Source organism: Somniosus microcephalus, chromosome 6 (genome assembly GCF_052327205.1).
Source record: "Somniosus microcephalus isolate GS21.2 chromosome 6, FLI_Smic_1.0, whole genome shotgun sequence".
Taxonomy (NCBI): Eukaryota; Metazoa; Chordata; class Chondrichthyes; order Squaliformes; family Somniosidae; genus Somniosus; species Somniosus microcephalus.
In genome coordinates this window covers 169,914,351-169,928,288 of record NC_140992.1, presented here as the reverse complement: position 1 = coordinate 169,928,288, position 13,938 = coordinate 169,914,351, and the positions used below count along the sequence as shown (strand labels likewise).

Sequence of the window (13,938 nt, the reverse complement as noted above, 5' to 3'; positions counted from 1 at the left end):
GCTGGAGTTTCACGACATCCTCCTCACAGCATACCCTCCCCCCCAGCTTTGTGTCGTCTGCAAATTTGGAGATATTACATCCAATTCCCTCGTCCAGATCATTAATATATATTGTGAACAGCTGGGGTCCTAGGACCGATCTTTGCGGTACCCCACTAGTCACTGCCTGCCACTCGGAAAACGACCCGTTTATTCCAACTCTTTGCTTTCTGTCCGCCAACCAGTTCTCTATCCAAGTCAATACCTTGGCCCCAATCCCATGTGCCTTAATTTTGCACGCTAATCTCTTATGCGGGACCTTATCGAAAGCCTTCTGAAAGTCCAAATACACCACATCCACTGGTTCTCCCTTATCTATTTTACCAGTTACATCCTCAAAAAATTCCAGTAGATTAGTCAAGCATGATTTACCTTTTGTAAATCCATGTTGACTTTGTCCGACCTGTAGTGTCCGTGTGTAGATAAAGACACTGAAGACAGGAGTTGGTTCATAGGTATTTACTAAGCAAGTCTGGGGGGGGGTTTCTAAAGGATATACACAATGCACAGGCTTATATAGCCCAAGTGGCAATTACCGGCATTACGCACACCTGGGGCTCTTAAAGGCACATACACCATAATTGCTCTTAAAGGCACATACACCACACGATCCAGTCACTGCTTTCCAAGTGCTCTGCTATTACATCTTTTATAATGGACTCTAGCATTTTCCCCACTACCAATGTCAAGCTTACCGGTCTATAATTCCCCGCCTTTTCTCTACCACCTTTTTTGAATAGTGGGGTAACATTAGCTACCCGCCAATCCATGGGTACCGTTCCAGAGTCTATCGAGTTCTGGAAGATGACCAGCAATGCATCTACTATTTCTAGGGCCACTTCCTTAAGTACCCTGGGATGTAGATTATCAGGCCCTGGGGATTTATCGGCCTTCAGTCCCATCAATTTTCCGATCACCATTTCCCTACAAATACTGATTTCTTTCAGTTCCACCCTTTCATCAGACCCTATGTTCCCCGGCATCCCTGGGAGGTTATTTGTGTCCTCCTTTGTGAAGACAGAACCAAAATATGTATTTAGTTGGTCTGCCATTTCTTTGTTCCCCATTATAAATTCCCCCGTTTCTGACTGCAAGGGACCTACGCTTGACTTCACCAATCTTTTTCTCTTCACATATCTATAAAAGCTTTTACAGTCAGTTTTTATGTTCTCTGCAAGCTTACTCTCATATTCTATTTTCCCTTTCTTAATTAATCCCTTTGTCATCCTTTGTTGAATCCTAAACTGCTCCCAATCCTCAGGGTTATTGCTTTTTCTGGCCAATTTATATGCCCTCTCCTTGGACCTTATGCTATCCCTAATTTCCCTTGTTAGCCACGGTTGGGTCACCTTTTTTGTTTTATTTTTATGCCAAACTGGGATGAACAAATTCTGTAGTTCATCCATTCGGTCTTTGAATGTTTGCCATTGCCTATCCATCGTCAACCCTTTGAGTGCCATTCCCCAATCAATCCTACCCAACTTGCTCCTCAGACCATCATAGTTTCCTTTATTTAAATTGAGGACCCTAGTCTCCGAGTCAACTACTTCATTCTCCATCTTAATGAAGAATTCGATCATATTATGATCGCTCCGACCTAAGGGGCCTCTTACAACAAGATTGCTAATTAATCCTTTCTCGTTACATAATACCCAGTCTAAGATGGCCTGATCTCTGGTTGGTTCCTCGACATAGTGGTCCAGGAAACCATCCCGTAAACACTCCAGGAATTCCTCCTCCACAGTATTGTTACTCATTTGGTTGGCCCAATCTATATGTAGATTAAAGTCACCCATGATGACTGCTGTGCCCTTATTGCACGCTTCTTTAATTTCTCTTTGAATGCCATCCCCAACCTCCGCCTTACTGTTTGGAGGTCTATAAACCACTCCCACTAACGTTTTTTTCCCCTTAGTATTTCTCAATTCTACCCATACAGATTCCACCTCATCAGAGCTAATATCCTTCATTACAATTGTGTTAATCCCTTCTTTAACCAGTAATGCTACCCCACCTCCCTTTCCTTTTTGCCTATCTTTCCTGAATATCGAATACCCCTGGATGTTGAGTTCCCAGTCCTGGCCTTCCTTGAGCCATGTTTCCGTAATCCCAACCAAATCGCATTTGTTTACTTCTATTTGCGCAGCCAATTCATCCACCTTATTACAAATGCTCCTTGCATTAAGACACAAAGCCTTCAGGCTTGTTTTTTTAACGCTCTTAGACCTATTAGAATTATTATTTACTGTGGCCATGTTTGATTTAAACCGTTGATTTCCCTGACTGCCACTTTTGTTTTTCTCCTTCCTATTTTTTGCTTTTATCCTTGTTTCCCTTTCCTCTGTCTCCCTGCTCAGGTTCCCAACCCCCTGCCATTTTAGTTTAAACCCTCCCCCACAGCACTAGCAAACACTCCCCCTAGGATATTGGTTCCAGCCCTGCCCAGGTGCAGACTGTCCGGTTTGAACTGGTCCCACCTCCCCCAGAACCGGTTCCAATGTCCCAGGAACTTGAATCCCTCCCCCTGGCATCATTCCTCTAGCCACGTATTCATCTGAAGTATCCTTCTATTTCTACTCTGACTAGCACGTGGCACTGGTAGCAATCCTGAGATTACTACCTTTGAGGTCCTGTTTTTTCATTTATCTCCTAACTCCCTATACTCCACTTTTAGGACCTCATCCCGCTTTTTACCTATATCATTGGTGCCTATATGCACCACGGCAACTGGCTCTTCACCCTCCCCTTCCAAGATGTTCTGGAGTCGCTCGGAGACATCCTTAACCCTTGCACCATTGAGGCAACACACCATCCTGGAGTCTCGTTTGCGGCCGCAGAAACGCCTATCTATTCCCCTTACAATTGAATCCCCTATTACTATAGCTCTACCCCTCTTTTTCCTCCCATTCTGTGCAGCAGAGCCACCCCTGGTGCCAGGAAGTTGGCTGCTGCTGCCTTCCTCTGATAAGCCATCCCCCCCAACAGTACTCAAAGTGGTGTATCTGTTGGAGAGGGGGATGGCCACAGGGGACCCCTGCACTGCCTGCCTGCGCCTAGTACTCTGCCTGTTGGTCACCCGTTCCCTTTCTTCCTGTCCAACCTCTACCTGCGGTGTGTCCAACTCCGTAAATGTGCTATTCACGTTGTCCTGAGCATCGTGAACGCTCCAGTATGTGTCCAATCGCAGCTCCAGCGCCGCAATGCGGTCTGTCAGTAGCTGCAGCTGGATGCACTTCCTGCACATGTAGTTGTCAGGGACACCGGAAGTGTCCCTGAGTTCCCACATATCGCAGGAGGAGCAGATCACGGGGCCCGGCTGTCCTGCCATGACTTACCCTTTAATTAATTGAATTTAAATTAAATCAATCAATCCCACGAATTACACTACAGTTAACTGGTTTACCAACAGTCCCTGCTCCACCAGAGAGACCTTAGAAACTATAAACCAGAGTTAAAGTTTAAAAAAAAGAGAGATATACTCACCAACTAAATACTCACCAACCAATCACTTACCTGCTTCCTGGTGACGTCACACTTTGATTACTTTTTACCTCTCTTCCCTGCTGTTGAATTGGTCGGGCTGCTCCTGACTCACTGCCACCGGTTTGAACTGCCGCCGATGCTGTGTTCCCACACAGGCCCGCTCTCGTCGGGCTGCTCCTGACTCACTGCCACCGGTTTGAACTGCCGCCGATGCTGTGTTCCCACACAGGCCCGCTCTAGTCGGGCTGCTCCTGACTCACTGCCACCGGTTTGAACTGCCGCCGATGCTGTGTTCCCACACAGGCCCGCTCTAGTCGGGCTGCTCCTGACTCACTGCCACCGGTTTGAACTGCCGCCGATGCTGTGTTCCCACACAGGCCCGCTCTAGTCGGGCTGCTCCTGACTCACTGCCACCGGTTTGAACTGCCGCCGATGCTGTGTTCCCACACAGGCCAGGCTGTCAATTTGTCCAGCTGCTGGGAGGGAAACAAAAGATAAAAATGATAATGAGATCTTGCTGTTAAATTTGGACAGACCTCCACATCAATGGCCTTGCCAGGTGATCGGCCGCTTTCAGCCTCCCCGCACCCTCCCCACCTCCCCGTAATTATCAGTGCCATAGAATGGTTTGAACCGCAAACTGTTCTACGTTTGCTGAGCTAAGCTGGCAGGTGAAAAAGAGACACCATGGTGATTATTATAATGATATAAAAATGGGAATATTAAAATTCCCACAAAATAAAGATATTGCACTTTTGTTCAAAGTTTGGTTTTAGTGAAAGTAATGCAGGCAGCACGCAAAATTCGTGGGACCGGCTGATGAACATGATTGAAGCGCTGAGCCCAGCACTGAATGCGCTGCTGGTTGGCTCAGTGCTCTGCAGGGGCCCAGTTTCGTGGGCAGTAATCTCTATTTAAAGCTAGCCTGCAGTGTGAAACACAGTCTTCACTTCTTAAAGGGGAGGTGCTTTCTGAAGTAAGCACCTTATTATAATTGCTGCAAATGAAAGTGGAAGGTAGCTATGGCTCAACAGGGCAGAGAAAGGGCACCTAGGTTCTCCGACGCAGCACTGGAGGCCTTAGTGCAGGGGGTCAAAAGGAGGAGTCAGGTCCTCAAGCCGCAGATGGCCAGGAGGCCCTCCAGACTGACTGGAGGAAGGCAGTGGGAGCAGACTGTTGAAGCGGTCAGTGCTACCAATCTTTCCCCATGATCGGGATCTAGTGTCGAAACAAGCTTAATGACCTCACACGAGTGGTCAAGGTCAGTGAATGTATCTTCAAATGCCATATCCCACCAACTGCACCACCAGCCTCAGCTACTGCTCAAATCACCACACCCCATCACTCACTTACCAGCAATCTCTATCAATCAGGCCTCATACCTCACATTCATAGGCTTCACCTCACCCTCACACACTTAGCACTGCTGCAAGCCTCACACCCATATCTCACACCTTGCACACACTGCCAGCTATTCAACCATGACAGGCACATCACCCAAACACATTGCACCACACTCACTGACACACTCCCCTCTCTCTTGCAGGACAATGTGGTGCACAACTGAAGGCAGCGGGATCTAACCAGTGGGGGAGAGGCGCATCTGAATGCTCTCGCCCCCATGGAGGAGATGGGGCTGGCTATTACTGGAACGGCCATTGCTGAGGCCGTGGCCAGCGGCAGGGCTGAAACCAATGAAGATGAAGGTATCCTCATACCTAATTCTACTTCTCACATCGCACTTCCCCCTCATTCCACAATCTCTTCTGATTAACAAGCTACAGATGGTGTAAGCATGCACTTCTTACAACCCCCCCTCCCCCACAACCTTCCCCTTGTGACTTTTTCCTTTCAGATACCCAAGAAGTGCAACCTGGCCAGGCAGTGGAGGAAGACAAAGAAGAGAGTGATGATGAAGACACACCGTCACTTGATTTCACACTTGCAGCCGCCAGCTCAGATACTGACACTGCGCATATCTTAGAGAATAGATTAGACTCAGGATCTGCACGTGGTGAGACATTGGGCACAAGTGCACTGCAGCCAGGGCAGGGGGCAAGGATAGTGCAGGTGCCAGCTCCCTGGAGGGCGAGATCGCACACGAGTTCTGCTGCAGAGGACTCAGATGAGGACTTTGATGGGTCAGGCTCCAGTAGAAGGCTGATGGATGTACACAACCAAATGATAGGTACATTGGGAAGCCTGCCAGAAAACCGGCATTGAATGTCAAGGAGGGTGGAGGAGTCTGGCACCAACTTGATACAGGGCTTTGCGCAGAGCTTGGAGCCCATCCTTTCCACCGTAGAAGTGGTGACTAACTCCATCAACACACTTGTGGACCAATATTTTTTTTTTCATGCGTGGTCCCTTTAAAATCACTGCGCAGCCACGCATGCGCGGTATCTTCCAGAGGCAGCAGCTGGCCTGCACGGGACCTCCCGATTACGCACCTTAAGGGGAACTTTGTTGTGGACCCAACTATGATGCAGTTTCTGATGGCTGATGTCTCCGCTTCCATTGCAGCACAAGCAGCTTCCACTAAAAGTCCGAGTCAAGCAGTGGAAGCTCAGATTGAAGTCATGCAAGGTCAGCTTTGTAGTGTATGTACCTTTAAGACAGAACTACTTTTACAGCTCCTGTATACTGTAGTACCGGCAGTGACCACACCTGTATATAAGCCTTGTGCATGCCTCTGTACCCCCAGTCGTGAGACTACCCTCCTCCAGTAAATACCTGTTGATTGTTAAGTTACAGCATCCGTGTGGTTATTGAAAAACATCATACTCTCAGAATCACGGATCTAACAGTGGCGACGAGTGTCGATTCGAATCTACCTGCAACTCTGCATTTCCCTTCGAGGATTCGCTCCGGGAGGGCGGTGGAAGAAAGTCGAGGCCAGTAACACGGGCGTCGACCACGAGCAACCGCCCAGTCGTCCGGCAGAGAGTGAACATCGCAGGGGAGGCTGTGGAGAGCTGGGCTTGGTTCCCCAGCCACGACGATCAGCAAGAGACTGACGACAGGTACAGCGCAGACCCTTCCCGGACAGCGGCGGCTGGAGACGACCGACGGCGGAGACAAAGCCGAGCAGCGTCGACGGGGTAAGACAGAGGGTGAAGCGCACAGGGTGCAGCCGGGGGTTGAAAACCGAGCGGCGTCGAGAGAAAAAAAAAAACGGAGACAGAGAGGGTAAAGCAGCAGCCGGGTTCAGGACCGAGCGGCGGAAACGAAAAAAAAAAAAACGCGCAGAGCACGGCCAGGGCTCAAAGGCTGAACAGTGTCCGCGGGGAGAAGAAGGGAGAGCGCGGGAGACGCCATTGAGCCGCGGAGAAGAAGGAAGAGCGCGGGAGACGCCATTTTTAGAAGCTGCAGCGGAGAAGAAAGGCGAGCGCGGGATGGAAGGAAAGCGCGGGAGACACCATTTTGTGCCAGCGGAGAAGAAGGGGAAGCGTGGCAGATGCCATTTTTGACAGTTAAATCACACCCAGGGATGCCGAAGAGTGGCAGTATCTCTACGTTCGACAATGAAGTCGAAGATTGGGCGACATATGTGGAACGTATTGAGGTGTACTGCAGGGCGAATGAAGTGCCGGATGCTAGGAAAGCACTAGTTTTGTTAAATTTCATGGGTGCAAAAACTTATGGGTTACTGCGAAACCTAATAACCCCAGAGAAGCCGGTGAGCAAGAATTTCGAAAGCATAGTAGAAATCCTACAGGACCACTTAAACCCCACACCGCTGCTGATAGCAGAACGATTTAAGTTCCATAAAAGGAACCAACACAAAGACGAAAGCAATGCTGAGTACCTAACGGAACTGCGCAAGCTATCGAAACACTGCCAGTTTGGAGTGGGACTAGCAGATACGTTAAGGGACAAGTTTGTGTGTGGGCTGCAAAGTGAAGGAACCTAGAAACGGCTTCTATCAGAAAAGGATCTTACGCTGGACAAGGCTTTCAGTATGGCAGTATCACATGAAGCAGCCGCAAGGGGCGCTGCAGAGATACAACGGAGACCGCAAGAATATGGCACCAATGAAATGTCCTATGGAACAGGGAAGTGCTATCGCTGCGGCAGAACAACACATGACCAGAAGGATTGTTGGTTCAAGGACCAAGTGTGCAGACAGTGTGGAAAAGCAGGACACATAGCAAGAGTCTGCAGGTCTGGGAAGAAAACCAACAGTAAGAAATCTCCACAGGAGAAGTAAAAAAAGGTACACCAGGTGATGGACAGTAGTTCAGACGAACAGAAAAGTGACACAGACTCCGGAAGCAAGGAGCTGGATTGTCTGAAACTACATAAGGTAACCGAAATGGAGGATCACCAGACTATCTGGGTTACACTCAAGATAGACGGAGTCCAAGTGAAAATGGAATTGGACACAGGATCAGCCCTAACAGTCATAAACCAAAGGGACTATAAGCGGCTATTTTCACATATACCCTTGAAAGCTACAGAGATTGTCTTGAAGACATACACGGGGCAAAAAGTCTACCCCAAAGGAAAAATAAGGGTGAAAGTGACATATAAAGGCCAGGAAATACCTAAAATGGATATATATGTATTGCCAGATGGAGGACCACCACTGCTAGGACGTGAATGGATCCGGAAGATACAATTAGATTGGCATTCCATACAGGCACTGAAGGTTCAGGCCAAAAAGGATGACGACGTCACACCTGGACGACTGTCAAAAATGCTAACTGATGCAAAAGAAGTGTTCCAGGAGGGACTCGGAACACTAAAAGGCATAACAGCAACGATTAAAATAGAGGAAAATGCAAGCCCAAAGTTTCTTAAGGCCAGACCAGTGCCTTATGCGATCAGACCAGCTGTCGAAGCAGAGCTGGAAGGGTTGGAACGTTCAGGAGTACTGTCCAAAGTAGACTGGAGCGAGTGGGCTACACCCATCGTTCCTGTAATGAAGAGGTCGTTGAGTAATACGCCTGGGGAACCAAAGAAGGTCCGCATCTGTGGGGATTTTAAGGTGACAGTGAACCCAGTCCTTCACACGGTACAATATCCGCTTCCACGAATTGAGGATATTTTCGCCTTGCTATCTGGAGGTAAACGCTTCACCAAAATTGATCTAGCCCAGGCGTACTTGCAAATGGAGGTAGAAGAAGCTTCGAAACAACACCTTACAATTAACACTCATAAAGGTCTCTATCAATACAACCGGCTGGTGTTCGGGGTAGCATCGGCTCCGGCTATTTGGCAGAGGGCAATGGATCAAGTCCTGGAGGGGATTCCAGGGACCCAGTGTTATTTGGACGACATCCTGGTCACGGGCGAAAATGACAGTGATCACCTCGCCAACTTGGAGAAGGTGCTCACCAGATTAAAGGAGTATGGGCTACGAGCTAATCGCCACAAGTGCGAGTTTTTCCAGAAACAGATCTCGTATTGTGGCCACGTCATCGATGAAGAGGGGTTACATAAGCCCCCTGAAAAGATTGAGGCAGTAGTCAAGGCTCCAGCACTGGAAAATGTGTCACAACTGAGGTCGTTCCTCGGGCTGGTAAACTACTACCACAAGTTCTTACCAAATTTGTCGACGGTATTACACCCGCTGAACACCCTACTGCAAACAGGGGTACCATGGAAGTGGAATGACGAACATAGACGAGCTTTCCAGAAGTGTAAAGAATTGATCACATCAAAAGAGGTGTTGGCCCATTTCAACCCAGCACTACCAATTCTTTTGGCATGTGATGCATCACCCTATGGTATTGGAGCGGTGCTGTCACACAAATTCCCAGACGGGTTGGAGAGGCCAGTAGCCTTTGCATCTCGGTCACTAACCTCAGCCGAGCGCAACTACGCCCAGATTGACAGGGAGGCCCTCAGCCTAGTATGGGGAGTAAAAAAATTCAACCACTATCTGCATGGGCAGAAGTTTACCTTGCTGACTGACCACCAACCACTTGTCTCCATCTTTAATCCTAAGAAGGGCGTTCCAGTGATGACTGCACAACGGTTACAAAGATGGTCCCTGTTTCTAGGGGCGAATCAATATGAAATAGAATATAAAGGCACGAAACAACATGGAAACGCTGATGGGCTATCGCGCCTGCCACTGCCTACTGTGGAGGAAGCACCAGCAGTGGACCCTATCGAGATATTTTATTCGTCAATAATTGAACGATTGCCAGTAACGAACGCGGATATAGAGAAGGAGACCCGCAATGATCCGACGCTGTCTCGGGTATATGATTTGACGGTGAGGGGATGGCCAACACATGGCGACTCACTGTTGCCAGCATTCTCATCCAGAAGAGAACAGCTGTCAGTATGCCAGGGGACAGTGATGTGTGGATCCAGAGTGGTGATTCCACCCAAGTTAAGGGAGAGAGTGCTAAATGAGCTACATGAAGGTCATCTGGGGGGAGTGAAAATGAAAAGCCTTGCTAGGACTTATGTGTGGTGGCCAGGAATCGATCAACAAATCGAAGACCTAACTAAGAGCTGCTTAGGATGCCAGAAGGTCCAAAATGCACCACCACATGCCCCTCTACACCCATGGGAGTGGCCCTCCTCTCCATGGCAACGGGTGCATATTGATTTCGCTGGTCCATTCATGGACTCAATGTTCTTAATAGCAGTGGATGCTCATTCGAAGTGGCCTGCGGTGATAAAAATGTCCTCAACCACTACAGAAAAAACGATTGCAGTCCTACGAACCATATTTGCCAGAAACGGCTTGCCAGAGCAGATTTGCTCTGATAATGGACCACAGTTTGTGTCCGAAGAGTTTCGAAAATTTATGAGAAGGAATGGGGTAAGGCATTACACATCCGCCCCGTATCATCCAGCCACAAATGGATTGGCTGAGAGGTTCGTACAAACCTTTAAGAAGGCGATAAAGGCCATGTGCGACGATGAAATTCCACTACGGCATAAGGTGGACAATTTCTTATTAGCCTACCGAAACGCGACACATGCAGTTACCAACCAGACCCCGGCCATGATGTTCTTTAACCGAAGGTTGAGATCTCATCTGGACTTGCTCAGACCAAATGTGCGAAGAAATGTTGAGGATAAACAATTCCAGCACATCAATGAGAAGCCGACAAGGAGCTTCAATGTAGGACAACCAGTCTTGGCCCGTGACTACCGAACAGAGAAATGGCAACCCGGAACGATATGCATAAGGCAGGGGCCATTAATGTACACAGTGGATGTCGGGGAGAACATTGTGAGACGCCACGTCGATCAGATCTTAGCGTCACAGGAATGAGTCAACCCCATGTCTCGAGTACCTGGGGATGAACCTGACATACCGGTAACATCTACCTCAGAACCAGTAGCAGTGGAAACCGATGAAAAGGGCCAGAATTGCCTCCGCACCAAGAACAGGAACCTCAGGAAAGGCGCTATCCTGAAAGGATCAGGAAGCCGCCCCAAAGACTGAATCTATAAATGGACTATTGTTGTTTAATGTACATGTTAAAGTGTTAATTGTTATTTGAATATTAGGGGTACTACTAATCTAAAAGGGGAGGAATTGTAGTGTATGTACCTTTAAGACAGAACTACTTTTACAGCTCCTGTATACTGTAGTACCGGCAGTGACCACACCTGTATATAAGCCTTGCGTATGCCTCTGTACCCCCAGTCGTGAGACTACCCTCCTCCAGTAAATACCTGTTGATTGTTAAGTTACAGCGTCCGTGTGGTTATTGAAAAACATCATACTCTCAGAATCACGGATCTGACAAGCTTGCTGTCCCTCAGACTGCTGTCATCATGGCCAGTGTTCAAAGGGGCTTGCAGGATGTCACAGGTGTCCAGCAATCTGTTCTCCAGCAGATTACTAGGACTGTTGAGGTGCCGCCCCGGGTGAGTGGCAGTGTCTCCATGCAGCACAAACCTGCTGTCCTCTCTCATTCGTCCTCCCACCACTGCCACTCCGCCAGTGCCATTGCTGTTGCCTGTCAGCAGGCCAGCCCATACTGCTGTCACCCATGTCGAGATGGTGCAGTCTGAAGCTGGGCCTTCTAGGCACAGAGCCGCTCGAGGTCATTCTCCATGGCCATCTGCAGTCTCCTCCACTGAAAGTCAGCAGCCTTCCACCAGCCATGCTGCAGTCCCTGGGGTAGCACTGCGTAGGAGAACTAGGACAGGCAAAGAAACATGGAAGACAGGCACTAAGGGAATGCACAAGAGTGCTTAGTTTACGTTTGGATGCAATATGGTATGATACCCTTTATAAATTTGGTTTAGAATGTTTATTTTGTTTATTTTTGCATTGTGGTCAAGATGACAATGCGATGGTCAGTGACAGAGGTAAGGTAAGGAGTATGGGACTATTGGTGAATGGGGAATTGTGGTTGAGGTTACTAGCATCGCACTTGAATTAGCTCTTCACATACAACCCAGGCAGAAAGGGGCTGTCTAGCTTGCTGCCTCCCTTCTTCTTCTGCCTCCACCTCTTCCACACCCTCCTCCTCCTTCTTCTCTTCTTTCTCCTCGTGCTCCTGCTCTTCAGCTTATCGCCTGATAGCTGGTGGTAAGGGCTGTCCCCTCATGATGGCAAGGTTGTGCAGCATGCAGCATAGCACCGCACATTTTGAGACCCACTCAGCACGTACTGCAGGGCTCCTCCAGCGCGGTCCAGGCAGCGGAATCGTTGCTTCAGCATACCAGTGGTCTGCTCTGTCACATTTCTTGTGGCAGCATGGCTCTCATTGCATGCATGCTGTGCACGTATGCATGGGTTGCGAACTGGAGTCATGCGCCATGTCATCATTGGATATCTCTTGTCGCCCAGTAGCCACCCTTTGGTTTGCCGTGGTGGCTGAAATACAGCTGGCACAGCGGACTGCCGCAGAATGAAGCCATCATGACTGCTGCCAGCATTGACCTGCATGATGCGCTGCCTATGGTCACAAACCAGCTAGGCGCTGAGGGAGTGGAATCTCTTTTGGTCCCGGCATCTTATCTGAGAGAGGACATACGTGCCTTAGAGGCAGTACAACGAAGGTTCACTAGATTGATCCCTGGGATGAGAGGGTTGTCCTATGTGGAGAGATTGAGTAGATTGGGCCTATACTCTCTGGAGTTTAGAAGAATGAAAGGTGATCTCATTGAAACATATAAGATACTTAGGAGGATTGACAGGGTAGATGTTGAGAGGTTGTTTCCCCAAGCTGGAGAAACTAGAACTAGGGGGCATAGTCTCAGGATAAGGGGTTGGCTTTTAAGACCTGAGATGAGGAGGAATTTCTTCACTCAGAGGATTGTGAATCTTTGGCATTCTCTACCCCAGAGGGCTGTGAATGCTGAGACGTTGAGTATATTCAAGGCTGAGATAGATAGATTTTTGGACTCTATGTGGATCGGGCAGGAAAGTAGAGTTGAGGTTGAAGATCAGCCATGATCTTATCGAATGGCGGAGCAGGCTCGAGGGGCCGTATGGCCTACTCCTGCTCCTAATTCTTAAGTTCTTATGTACATGGAAGAGTTGAGATGTGCTGCCCCCGCAAAGCAATATGCGTGCAGTCAATGGCACTCTGCACCATGGGGAAGCCTGCAATCCGAGCAAACCCTAGTGCTCATTCCGCCTGCTTGTCTCTGGCAAGAGAGAATGAAATGAAGTTAGCTCTCTTTGAGTAGCGAGCCTCAGTGAATTCCCTTATGCAACAGTGGACGGCCAACTGCGAAATGTTGCTAATATCTCCAGCACCAATGTAGGGGGAGCCAGACCCATAAAAGTTCATTGCCATGTTCACCTTCACAGCCACTGGCAATGTGGTCCTCGCCCTACTCTGAAGTTGCAGTTGTGGCTGCAGCAGGTGGCAGATTTCAGTGAGGACATCCTTAGTGAAGCGCAGACGTCTCACACATTGTTCTTTGCTGAGCTTCAGGTAGTAGTATTGCTCCCTGAACACCCTGAGCAGATATGGTCTCCTGCTGTGACCCCTTCTTCACCGCCCCCTCGTCCACTGTTCTAGCCTGCTCTGTGTGGCCTCTGCTCATTCTCCTAGTCATACTCGTTTTCCAAGACGAAAGCCTGCTAGTGCACTCATGTCTGGGAGCAACTGGTTTGTGCAGAAGCCTTGAAGTCAGCAAAAAGTCCTTCAGCACCTCCCACACCACTACCTGTAGACTTTTGAAACTTGAAAGAACTATGGAAAGCACCAAAAACATGTAGAATTGCAGCAACAGCAAGAAGAAATCAACCAGCAACTATCCTGTAATTAGTTGATGATCCCTTTAAATAGCGCTGGAAGGGGGTCCTTCCTGCTGCATGTTCAGCTGTGCGACCTTAAGAGAGGTTGGAGTGTTGAGCCCCTAAATGGCAGCCCTGACGTCAAATCAGCGTTGCATGCTGAGTGACGTCATGCTCTGCCTGCTCTGCATACTTCTGGTAGACGTTCACTGCACACACACTAACGCCTGTACCAATAT

At 48.7% G+C, this 13,938-nt stretch overlaps 1 protein-coding gene across 1 annotated transcript in view; it reads left to right on the top strand.

Moving 5' to 3' along the window:
- The window catches only part of hydin (HYDIN axonemal central pair apparatus protein), a 946,920-nt gene that overhangs the window by 333,493 nt on the left and 599,489 nt on the right, over positions 1–13,938 (top strand). The window lies entirely within an intron of this gene.